This window comes from Anser cygnoides, chromosome 3 (genome assembly GCF_040182565.1).
Source record: "Anser cygnoides isolate HZ-2024a breed goose chromosome 3, Taihu_goose_T2T_genome, whole genome shotgun sequence".
NCBI lineage: Eukaryota > Metazoa > Chordata > Aves > Anseriformes > Anatidae > Anser > Anser cygnoides.
This window is the reverse complement of record NC_089875.1, coordinates 23,786,952-23,797,999: the sequence shown is the minus strand read 5'-3', so window position 1 is coordinate 23,797,999 and position 11,048 is coordinate 23,786,952. Positions and strand designations below refer to the sequence as shown.

The 11,048-nt window shown below is 42.4% G+C and overlaps 1 long non-coding RNA gene across 1 annotated transcript in view; it reads left to right on the top strand.

Moving 5' to 3' along the window:
- Nucleotides 1–1,320: 1,320 nt before the first annotated feature.
- LOC136790352 (uncharacterized) overlaps nucleotides 1,321–11,048 on the top strand; it is a 50,313-nt gene continuing 40,585 nt past the window's right edge. The window contains exon 1 of the long non-coding RNA XR_010830119.1: nucleotides 1,321–1,460. This is a non-coding gene — a long non-coding RNA (uncharacterized lncRNA). The remainder of the gene's footprint in view (nucleotides 1,461–11,048) is intronic.

The window sequence follows — 11,048 nt, the reverse complement described above, 5'->3', positions numbered from 1 at the left end:
GCAGTGTCACTAACCCACTGGGTCACATACTGTATGAAGCTCAGCATTTTGCAGGTTGCTGTCTGTCTTTGAAAGAAAGGCAGTGGCACAATGCATAAAGAGTTTATTTGTCTTTTACTATTTGTCTTCATCATCTCACTGATTTTCATCTGTAGTTCTGCTCAATAATGGCAGTAAGAAAATGTTAGGGAAATGTACCTGGGGGCTATATCCCAGAATTGCCAGTTATGCTATCTAATAGATACAGGCTGTTTATCAAAGCAACTGTAGACAAGAACTTCTTTGAAGCAGCTGCCTGGGGAAAGTGTTTTTCATGAGCTAGGGGAGAGAAGGTGTATAGAAGGTTGAGAGTGGATCTGGAGCTATGTAGTTTTTGTTTGTTTGTTTGTTTATTTGTTTCAGAGATTATAGGTAGGGTGAGGTTATGGGAGTTGAGAATGTGGAGCACAGGTAGCCTGTGAGCAGTGTGTGAGGCAGGTTGTGTGAGAGGATCCCAAAAACATATTAGAGAAATTAGAGAATTTTTCTCAAGCTCTGTTAAGCTTTGTGCAACTGCCTATGTAACCCTAAAATAAGTTCTTGTATCTACTGAACTCACTTGCAAATAATCTGCATGAAAATTCTATAAATTTATTACCCTTAGACAGCTCGAAAGTATTGGACTGCATAAGGTCATACCAGGTCAGTTCTCACCCTTGTAAACCTGCCGGCCTCGTACAACAGTGATTCAAGAAGAAACATAGGAATGTCTTATGGTGGGAACAGTGACATTTCTGTCAGCGTGGCTCCTGCAGTTCCTGCCTGTTGTTGCATCTGCCAGCGTGAACAAAATGTGGTGGTGAATTTGTGATGTAGGAACTGGAAGGGAGCTCACACCACACCCAGCCTTTGTATGACACAACTTGTGAGTCCTCTTGAGCTGGTGAGGTTTCCAGCTGGTGACTGATTAAGGTGGGCTCGTGTGCAATGTAATGCAAGGAGGCGTGCAGTCTCCCCGTAAGTGCTCCTGTTACATCCCCGTGCACGTTCAGTGGGAAGTCTGACACCCCGGATGCTGACAGTTGTGTCATATCCTCCCAGCATTCCGAGAGAGATTTAAAACATTTACACTAGCAATGCTTGTCATCCTTTTAGTTCTGATCTGCTACAAACCCATGGTTTTAAAGGCTGCAGGGTACCCTCGACTTGCATTTTCAAGCTTGGTGATATTATTTTGTTAAAGGCACACTTACTGAACTTACTGTGTAGTGTAGTGCCTAGCTATTTAACCAGTAATACCTGTGTCAGGAATCTTGCACAACAGGAGGGAATATTCTGTGTATGAGTTATTATATCACAAAGGAAAACTTGAGGTAGAAATGAGATGAGTTAGGCCCTGATTTGTCCATCTGAGCACGTGCAACAAATACAGTTCTCAACTGCACAAGTTTTTTTCCCCTCTGTTTGGCTGTTGAGCAGTGGTAAGTATGATAATAGGGTTGCCATACAAAAAACTCCTTCTTGAGTTGCAGGATCAAAAGGAAATGCACTGTGAAGCTTGGCCCAGAGAGGAGGCTATGTGGGACACAAGGTCAGTGTGAGGGGTAGGAAGAAAAGTCACTTTTATCTTTTAAAGGCAGATGAGTTTAATTTGAGATGACAACGCCAGAATCGATTCCAGCCTTTCACTCCCACCTCTGCCTCTCTGATCATGCTACCAGTGCTGACACAAGCATTCAAAAACCAGTACAACTTGATGCAGCTCCCAGTTGCCAGTGGAAATGGGAAGGCATGTCAGGAGTGGGAAATGAGAGTCTTTCTTGGCTGCAGCTGGTTTGCTTAAAGTAGTCATGGAACCACAGCTCATGAATATAGTTACTCACAGGTTGTAGTTGTAGCCATGATTTTTTCCCCCCCAGATCTAACACCGTTAGATTTCATTTAGTTAAATATCCTTGTTTTGGAGACACTTGCAGTATGCTTTATGTCCAGTGTACCTCAAGTTATTGGTAAGCACTTTCAAACTCTTCATGTTTTTCTGCTTCGAGATCAAAGAGGAGGAATCCCTGGATTCGGCTCATCCAGGTATGGTGCTATGCTCATTTCCATGCTGCCCTGTAACAGATCACAAAAGCACATCTAGAAGCAGGAGATGTTGAACTCACACATGGGTACTAGTTTTTAGCTTTGTGATACAGCAGTTCAGTCTCTCAGTTTGCCTCAAGTCCATCCAGTTCCTTTCCTCTTCCTGTCTCTTTGGGCATACATTTTAGGCAGTAATTCTCTCCCTTTACTCCAGAGTAAAAAAAAAAAAAAAAATATGAGAGGTGGGACGTGTGGGGCAGACAGTCCTCTTCGTGGTACCTGGACACTCTTGTTGGTGTGACGGCTGGCAAAGGGTAGTTAGGACAACGCATTGGTATGGTTTTGTACCCAGTTGTTCTCCAAGCAGCTCTGCTGTTCTGAAGTGAGAAGCGTTGAGCTTGTCACCTCCAGTGGGAGCTATCTGTCCCTCCTGGTGTAAAAGGCAAACTGTCTTCCTGAGCTTGGAAAATCATTAGGGGCTTGGGAGCTGCTCACTTAGGCTGTTGGTGGTGCAGATGGAAAGCAAACAGAGGCAGAAGAGGGTCAGTAACGAGGAAAAGGAAGGCAGTCCCAGTACATGCTGTTCTCTCGCCAGCTTCTGGATGGAGAACAAGCTGTGTAGGAAAACTGAGGCACACTGCTTTCTGCACAGTGGGTATAATTACAGGTCTTTGAGGAGTGGAGAATTAATGTTTCCATTGCTTGGATGAAAAGCACTATGCACACAAAATGTTTGCTGTTGCGAAACTGATCCTATTTCATGATGTTTATCAACAGCTGATCTTCTGTTCAATTGCTGTCTTGCCCATTACAGGGGTGAGGAGGCATTAGAAAGGTGTTCTGTTTGCTTTCCTTAATGTCTGATTCCCGTGCTGTTGGCTGTGAAATCATTAAGCTTATTCAAAAGGCGTCTGTGCAGATTTGTTTTTGAAAACTTTATAGAGATCTGTGGACAAATTGACTAAGCCCAGGGCATTTCCAGAACGCATATCCTTAATCGTATTAAACACTTCAGAGCCATCTGACGGATTGTCTCACAGTTCAGCCATCTGGTCTGGAAATTTAGGCAAGATTTACTTTATGGAGAAACTCTGAGTCACTCACACTGGAGGTTCATTAGATGGCTCCTGGGCTGCTCTTTGATGGAGAAAGGCTAGTATAGTGTCACTGCTGATAGTATGCTAATTGAGAGAAACATAAGGTTTTAGGGGCTCATTAGTTTTGATTAATCAGGCTAAAAACATTCGCCTTTCTTGTCTTTGCAAAAAGACTAGTTGCTCACACTAGTCCAAACCCAAACAATTAAATATTGGTATTGTTCTTTTAGGTTTACAAAGTTCACTTCACTTTTAAAACAAATTCATGTTGTCTTTTAGGTAGTTAAGACTTGATTACCACACACTCACAAGCTTGCAACACCCATGTGAGGAAAGGAAGTATGTTTATATCACAGTAGCAATGGGAGGTTGTATGGAAAAATAAAGTCACGTAGGAGAAGATGACTTTCACCGAGGAGTGCACCATGCAGGCCTCTTCATGACTGCTGGTTCTTGTGCGCTCACTCTCTTTCTCTGAGGTTGAAGAACTCTGTGAATAAAGTTCAAAGAGATTCCCGGGGGGGAGATCAGAGGCTGTGAGGCAACTCTTGTCCCCAGGCCAAGTGCACGCGTTGCACGTGGGCTCAAGAAAGTTCCTCTCTCAATGAGGAGATTATTAATGCCTTCTCTTGATGTGCTCCGTGTGCCCTGTGCTGTCAAGCCCAAAGGCTATCAGGATACTGGCTTTCCATGCAGTGAAGTTCAGCACTAGTTTTTCATTTTCTTTTGCATTGATCTATATTCCGCGCTGGCAAGGGGAATCCGGGTGACTGATAATGAAAGGCAAGACAAGCAGCTGGAGAATGCTTTCAATTATATGCTGAAGTCATTGCAGATTCAGTTTTCAAGATTTTGGCCAATAAAACAAGTATTCCTATTTAAAATTATTTTGAGACTAGGGATCTCTTTGTGTGCATGAAACTCGAGATATTTGGGCCTAAGAACACACAGTGTGTCCAGGAACACTGTGGGCCATGGGAGGTTCTACCAGCCTGACTCTCCAGAGAGTCACTTTTAAATTTACAAGAGAACCCTAACTTCGATTTGGTTTGAAATCAAATCCTGAACTCTCAATGTCCTCAAAGCTGAATTGTATCTGGAGACACATCTGGAGGCTATCCGATTCCTCCCGAGTCTCAGATTTGAAGTAAGTGAGTCAAAATGAAAAATGAAGTCTGCTGAGCTAGAACTTGTGCTCCACCATCAGATCACAGATGTATGGTGGTCAGCAGTGCCAGAAGGGGATGCTTTCCTTCTCTCTAGATTTGCCAAAGTATTTCACCAGCAGACCTGACCACCCAAGAGGCTGTTACAGTTGTGTGTATAATATGGGAGACTTTTGGCTCCCTACGTCAGGTTATATGAGTTCAATGTGTCATGGAGCAAATGTTGAATTACCTTTTTTTCCCCCTTTGCTCCCCTCTCTCTCCCTTGCTCTCTCATGCCCCTTTCCCAACTCTTCCCACTGAGGACATTTATCAAAGAGCAGTTTCATTTATGCAACCGATCTAGTCTGTCACACAAGGGCAGCCCTGCTATGAGCACACTATGCTTGAATAAGATTCGTTAATTGTAAGACATGGTGGAATTCTTTGCCTTTTACCTCTTTAACCTTCCTCCTCTGGTTAGGAAATGTCGAGCAGTGATGGCTCTGACTGCCTGGTGTGATCCCAAGATGAAAACTCAAGTTTTGATCATTTCTGTATGCTAAGAGGGGCTGACTCCTCCTGGTTTCCTAGGGGTAATTCTCAGATGCAATGGCAGGGAAGTGAAATTACATAATTCAGTACTTGATGTGGGACATTTCCCTCTTTCTAGTACTTATTTAGGTGACACAGCAAGCAATGATAGCTTGCAGCAGGGCTGCAGTTTTGGTGTGTTTTTGATGTCTGAGTAAAAAGACTGTTGGGTGAAGAGACTGTGTGTTCTGCCCAGTTTTATTCCTGGTTCTCTTACAATCTGCTGTTATTTTCTGACGTGCTTCAGAACTTTCAGTTTCAGAAAGAGAGTACAACAGTGGCTTGAGGCCGTCTCTGCTTCTATTCCTCAGCTTCTCAGATGCTCAGGGGCCAGTTTAAATTAGAGCAGTCCCTGTGGGTGCTCTTGCAGCTGCCGTACCGAGCTACTTCTGTTTCTGGAGCGCAGAATGCCTCAATCGCGCCCCACTCCCTGACATTGCCCCTGTGCCAAGGGCAGAGATGGTAGTACCTTACAAATGTGTGCAGGCCCCATGCTGCTCTGTAGCTGCTGCTACATTGCTGGAGCAGTGTGTGAAGGCTGAAATGGGTCACAGGTCTGTAAAATGCTGATATTATTTCAAACAAGCAAACAAACAACCCCCCTCTGGTTACAAAGCAAACAAAGAAGCTATCTTTTCCTGGAAGAACTTCCCACGAAGCATTCCATCCAGCTCTTACAATTGCATCACTGTTTGGGCAAACCATATACAACTGAGTTTTCCTTCACTGAAGCCTGTGTAGTTTTGTGCAATAGGAAGAATTTTCCATTACACAGGAATGTAATAGTGTTTTGTGCTTGATATTCATGCAGTGTGGTGTGGGTCTCTGACTAAAACATCCTGTTTGAACATGAAGCATCAGCAATGAACTCATTAAGCTGTACATTAAACCCCTCCCGTAATGTAGGTCTAGTTGTCTTCTGCCTGTCACAGACATAACGGAGTAAAAACTAATCAGTTACAATCCCACAGCTGAGGGTACAATGTAAAGACACCTCAATGCTGCTGTGAGTATTCTGATGGATTACAAGAGCAGCCTGTGGTGGATTACAAGAGAAGCGCATGAGTTGATGCTCCTGACAAATATGAGCTGATGTTCCAGACACAACATCGTGCTTTAATAGCCTCATTGCTTCAGTGAGGCATGTGTTGGCCACACCTGATCAGTGATTTCCTATTCCCCATTTAGATGGGGAGATGGAGATCAACACATCTGTGCCCTCCCTTTGCTCTACCTGATTAGCACAGACCTTCCCCAGCAGTCTAAGTACTGAGGTCTCTGCTGTGGCCCCCAGGTATATCATCTGTTCCCTTCCCCACGGTCAAAATGCTTTTCCATTGTGAGCGTAGTGTGAACACTATAGCAAACATTATGCATTCTTATATTTTTGTTCCGAATACTGAATTTTGTATGTTATTCCTTAACCTCATGATGGTGTTTCTGAAATACTTACAATACATTGCCTCAAGTGAAGGAGGGACGAAGTGGCTTGATGGCCTAAATATCAAGGGTCTAATTGCTCTCTTCCACAGAAATGAACTTGCAGGGGACTGAGAAAGGACTCATTTAGAGGTATTTTCTTACAGTTTTTGATCCAGGACAGTTGGAATATGTCCCTTCCAGCTGAAATGTGGAATTTCCTGCCAAAACTCTCATGCAGATCCTGCAGAACTCTGATCAAGTCTGTGCCCATTGTAATGATGATGTGAGTTCTGGACTAGTTGCTGTATTCTTTGCTGCTCTGTTCAGATCCTGCCAAATCAAGTGGCAGAGCTTTACAAAGACAAGTGTTTAGGTCAGATAATGGTTAGAGATGAGCCAGCCCAGCCTTTTCTATGCTGTCTGCAGATGCGTGTGTTCTGTGAACTCAGGGAAGCGTGGGGAAGGACATTCTAGTTTCTGAGGTGTAACTCCCTGAGAATCAGTTGCTTGTTCTACTCTGAGGAAGAATGAATGGCGTTTCTTTCAAGACAATGTATGCCATGGACTTTAAGAATCCCATGCATATTGTATAATGCCAGGATTTGGCCTGGCTTGTCTCTCTCAGCCTTTTACTCCTCTCCCATGCAATGCAGGAGTTGAAGAATGTGCTGTGTACCTGGCTGAATTTTACTTATGTTATGTGCACAGCGTCAATTCCTGTATTGGTCAGTGTTAGAGAAGGGAGAAAGAAGAGGTACGCATGAATCTTTTACTCCTGAAAACCTATTCTGTTTGGTAGACATCCCTGAGAGATGTACTTGGCCAGTGTGCTGAAAAGCAGTAGTGTTGATACCAAGAGCTGTAAGTACAGCCAGTTCAGGGAAACCAGCTCCCTCTTTGTCCAGCAGAAACCCTTGGCCCAGGGGCAAACTTCGATGTCACTGCGCTGTTGGACATTCCAGAGTGCTAGAGCCACATCTCTAGATGCTCTGGTGGCAAAATGGGTTTAAACAGGCAGCATGTCAGCTATCCCTGTCTGTAAAAGTACTGAGAAGTCTGGTATGGATGGGTGCTGATATCATGGGGCTGTTTGTACTTGCATAGAGCACCACATGTCTTGCTTTGCTTAACAAGCCTGGAGAATTTATCAGAAAAGAAGTAAGGGTTAAGGCGTACATAATTCAGTTCATTTTGGAGGTGAACAAATAATTTATAAAGCAAAAATTGAAAATGTTGATCAAAAACAGACTTTGAAAACAGCTCGGTCTTGCCAATTCCTATGGCACAAGAAGATATAGCTTCTTTCCAGTACTCTAGGTTTACAAAATCTTTGGGGCCAATTTTCAGCCCATGTGAATCAGCAAAGCTATTTTATGCTGACTTGCGTCAGTTTATTTATGTTTTCCTACAGCCTATGCAGCACCAGTGCCAGGTCCTTACAAATAAGCCATATTTCACTATGCCAGCAGATATTTCAAAAGGCAGTTCCTAGATATAAAATCGTGTGTACTGTGCCAATCCTAGTTGTCAAATCGTACCTACCTCTTACCACTCCTCATCGTCTTGATAGCATGCTGGTGGACATCATGACATGCTTGGTTACTTTGGCATCATGACTCCTTGTTCACACCTCCTTGAGCCTAGTCCAGAGCAGATATGGACCTGGTGAGAGAAATATTTGTGAAAGGGAGGGTTTTTCCTCTTATGTATTGTTTTAGAATGTGCTCTCCACCTGCAGTGCCCAGTGTCTTAAAATGGATGGTAATGGGCTACTGGTCTGACTTTGTTTGAAAACTGTTCATCTGTTATTCATATGAGATTGATCATTTATTTATTTATTTAAATCCTTAAAACACAGAGCCTACAGTCATTTTAGTGCCAACAGGGAGAGGAAAATGGTATAAGATACTCTCACTGAATGTGTTTTTATCATCTGTTCTTACAGTTAGTTTGCTCTCTGAGGTACTCAGTCATTTGTAAGCAATAGCTGGAGAAAAGAGATGTTAAGATGCACTGTTCCAGAAAGCAGAAGAGAGATTTTCATCTCTAGATCTCAGTGTAATGGTAGCTTCAGTGAACACAGAACTTGACAGCCTTTTTTTTTTCAACAGCTGCATTCCTTCTCCCTTCTCATTATATGGAGAGAAAGCAAATCCCTGGGAACTTAGTCATGGGTGAAAGGAAGTCTCCTGAGCCAGGTGGCTGCAATGCTGAGATCCTTTTAGATCTTGCACATCGTATGGGATTAGCTGGGGTCAAAGGTTTGGTGGAAAGCTGTGGGGCTGCTGTTCAAGTCCATGAACAGTGTCAGGGAGCAGCAGGGGCAGGCTGTTCCCCAGCAGAAAGGGAGCTGGGAACAGTAACAGGCTGGGAGATGCAGGGTCCTTACCAGCAAGGGTGCGGTGCCACAGCACCAGAGCGATGCTGTTGAGAGGCAGCCAAGTTCGGGCAAGAGTCCAGACTGTTGGACAGAGGAGGGAAACAGACTTTCATGGAAATATTTATTCAATCAGAAGAAAATCCTGGAGCCTAGTTTCCTTACCCTCTCACCTGTTCTCTCCATTTTGTAGTGTATATGGAGGACTCCCCTGGTCAGACATCTCTTGTCATACCACAAAACAAATATGGTCAGGTAGTAGTAGCGAGGCTACAGGAAAGCTTTTATGTCCTCACACGACTCCTGAAAATAGAGTTGTATTTGACTACTGAGTTCTTGGCTTATATTAGAAATGCAAAATCTCATGCCAACTCAGTATTAAGACTACATGTTTAAAATAGCTCAAGGTCCGGAAGTACAAAATTCAGGTTCCAGTTGCAACTCTGACTCACAGTCCGATTGCACATTCCAGGATTTAGTGTTTTCCCTTCCTGTTTAAGTGTATAAATGGTTGGTAGAACATATGCCTATTTCAAGACTTCTCCCAGTTCCCAGCAGAAACCAGAAGTGGAATAGAAATAGAAATTAGAAATAATTTTATTAAAACTAGAATGAATAGAAAAAACACTGGCTAAATCTAAACTTTGGCATCTTTGGAGTTCGGATGTGGAGCTGAATTTGGCCGTGACCCAACATGAATGAATATGAACATCCTTTATATTACATTGTTTTATCAGTTGCTCATTATCATGAAAAAGCATTCAAATAAAACCTAGTTGCTATTAAGACCCATTTCTGGTAAGCCATCAACAAAAGAGCAAGTGATGGCATTGCTCCAGTGAAAACATTTGGTTTAGTTTGTTCTGATTTTTTACAAGACCTTTTCATCACCATCAGCTGAACTGTTATTTATCATTGTCATTGGTGTTTTCAGAGGGGCTTCAACCTATATTCCTCTTTTTCTTTTCCTCTTTACTTTTAGCACAGTAAGTAGCTTATCTGAAAATAAAATACAACAGGCTTTGCTGTACATTCATTCTGCAACTGCCTGTTTCTGATGTCAATTTTTTTTTGTTGTAAAGGGACAAGTCTGCTTTTAAACTCAAACCTCTCAGTCAGAATTCCATTTAAGGGCAGTTTGCTTTGTGCTGGTGAAAATCCACTGTAGACACATGTGGATGCCAGCTCTTATTCCCGATGGAAGAAGTGCATTTTTTTAAAGTATATATTTGTTTTTCTCAAGAACTGATTTTGTCACACACTGATGAAAGCAAAGGCAAGATACGGGAATATCAGAGCAGGTGACTGACAAGAAAACCAGAGAGGGCATTATCAGATACTTTAATGCAGAAAAAACAAATCTCTGTCCTAGAAGATATTCAACATGTTGAACAGCGTGAATTTTTAAAACTGCTTACCTGACAAGGGGAGTTACCTCTTGAAATGTCACATTTACTCCTACTGTTTCTGAAGTATTTTTCACTATGTGCATTTAGAAGAATGCCATTTTTGGTCAGAGGGATGCTCTCTGTGAGTTTTTTAGTTGTTGTTTCAGACAGTTTGAACTCTGTTCCCACTTACAGCGAGGTATCAATGGAAATCTTGCAAATTTACAGCAGAAGCTGATTCTGACCACTTCTCCTGTAACCTGAACTGTATGAAGAGGAGATGTTTGATAGCCTGAGTGAAAAGATAAACTCTTCTGTCATTTTTTTAGGGTGGTTTGGAGGTAGAAGTCTAAATCTCAGATAGCTTTTATCACCTTTAAGTGCTCAAGTCCAAGCTTTGTACACTTCTAGAATAGCCTCCCATAAAATTGGACTACTCTTAAAATCTTAAAAAAAAAAACAAAGAAACAAACAAAAATCCCTCAACAGTTATTTTCTGTAAGGAATCTTCTGTAAGGATTTAAATCTGAAAACAGGACGGAAAGCAGAAGGAACAAATACTGACAGAGATTTGTCGATGATGATTAGGTTAAAGAAGGTATAAATATCTACCTATATTTAAAATGAATAAAGATGTTCTTACTCTTTGGAATGCAGTAGTAACTAAAACCTTATATAACTTCCCCAATTAACAAGCCTTAATGAAGTCATATTTGATTGTACATATTTGTGTTATCCCCTCAAGCAAAGAAGAGTCTCTGCGTTGCAGAGGTGTTAGCTAGTATGGACAATCATTTATATGTGCTGCACACTGCAAGCTTTTCCATTCCCCCAGGATCCCTTTTCAGCAGCAGTTAAGGCAATATGCCACGCAGGAATAGAGAGGAGATTGTACATTGTAATTTAGCAAGCCAACAAGGCAAAATACAGCTGTTGGAGGAAGTGTAGCGTAGGGCAAATA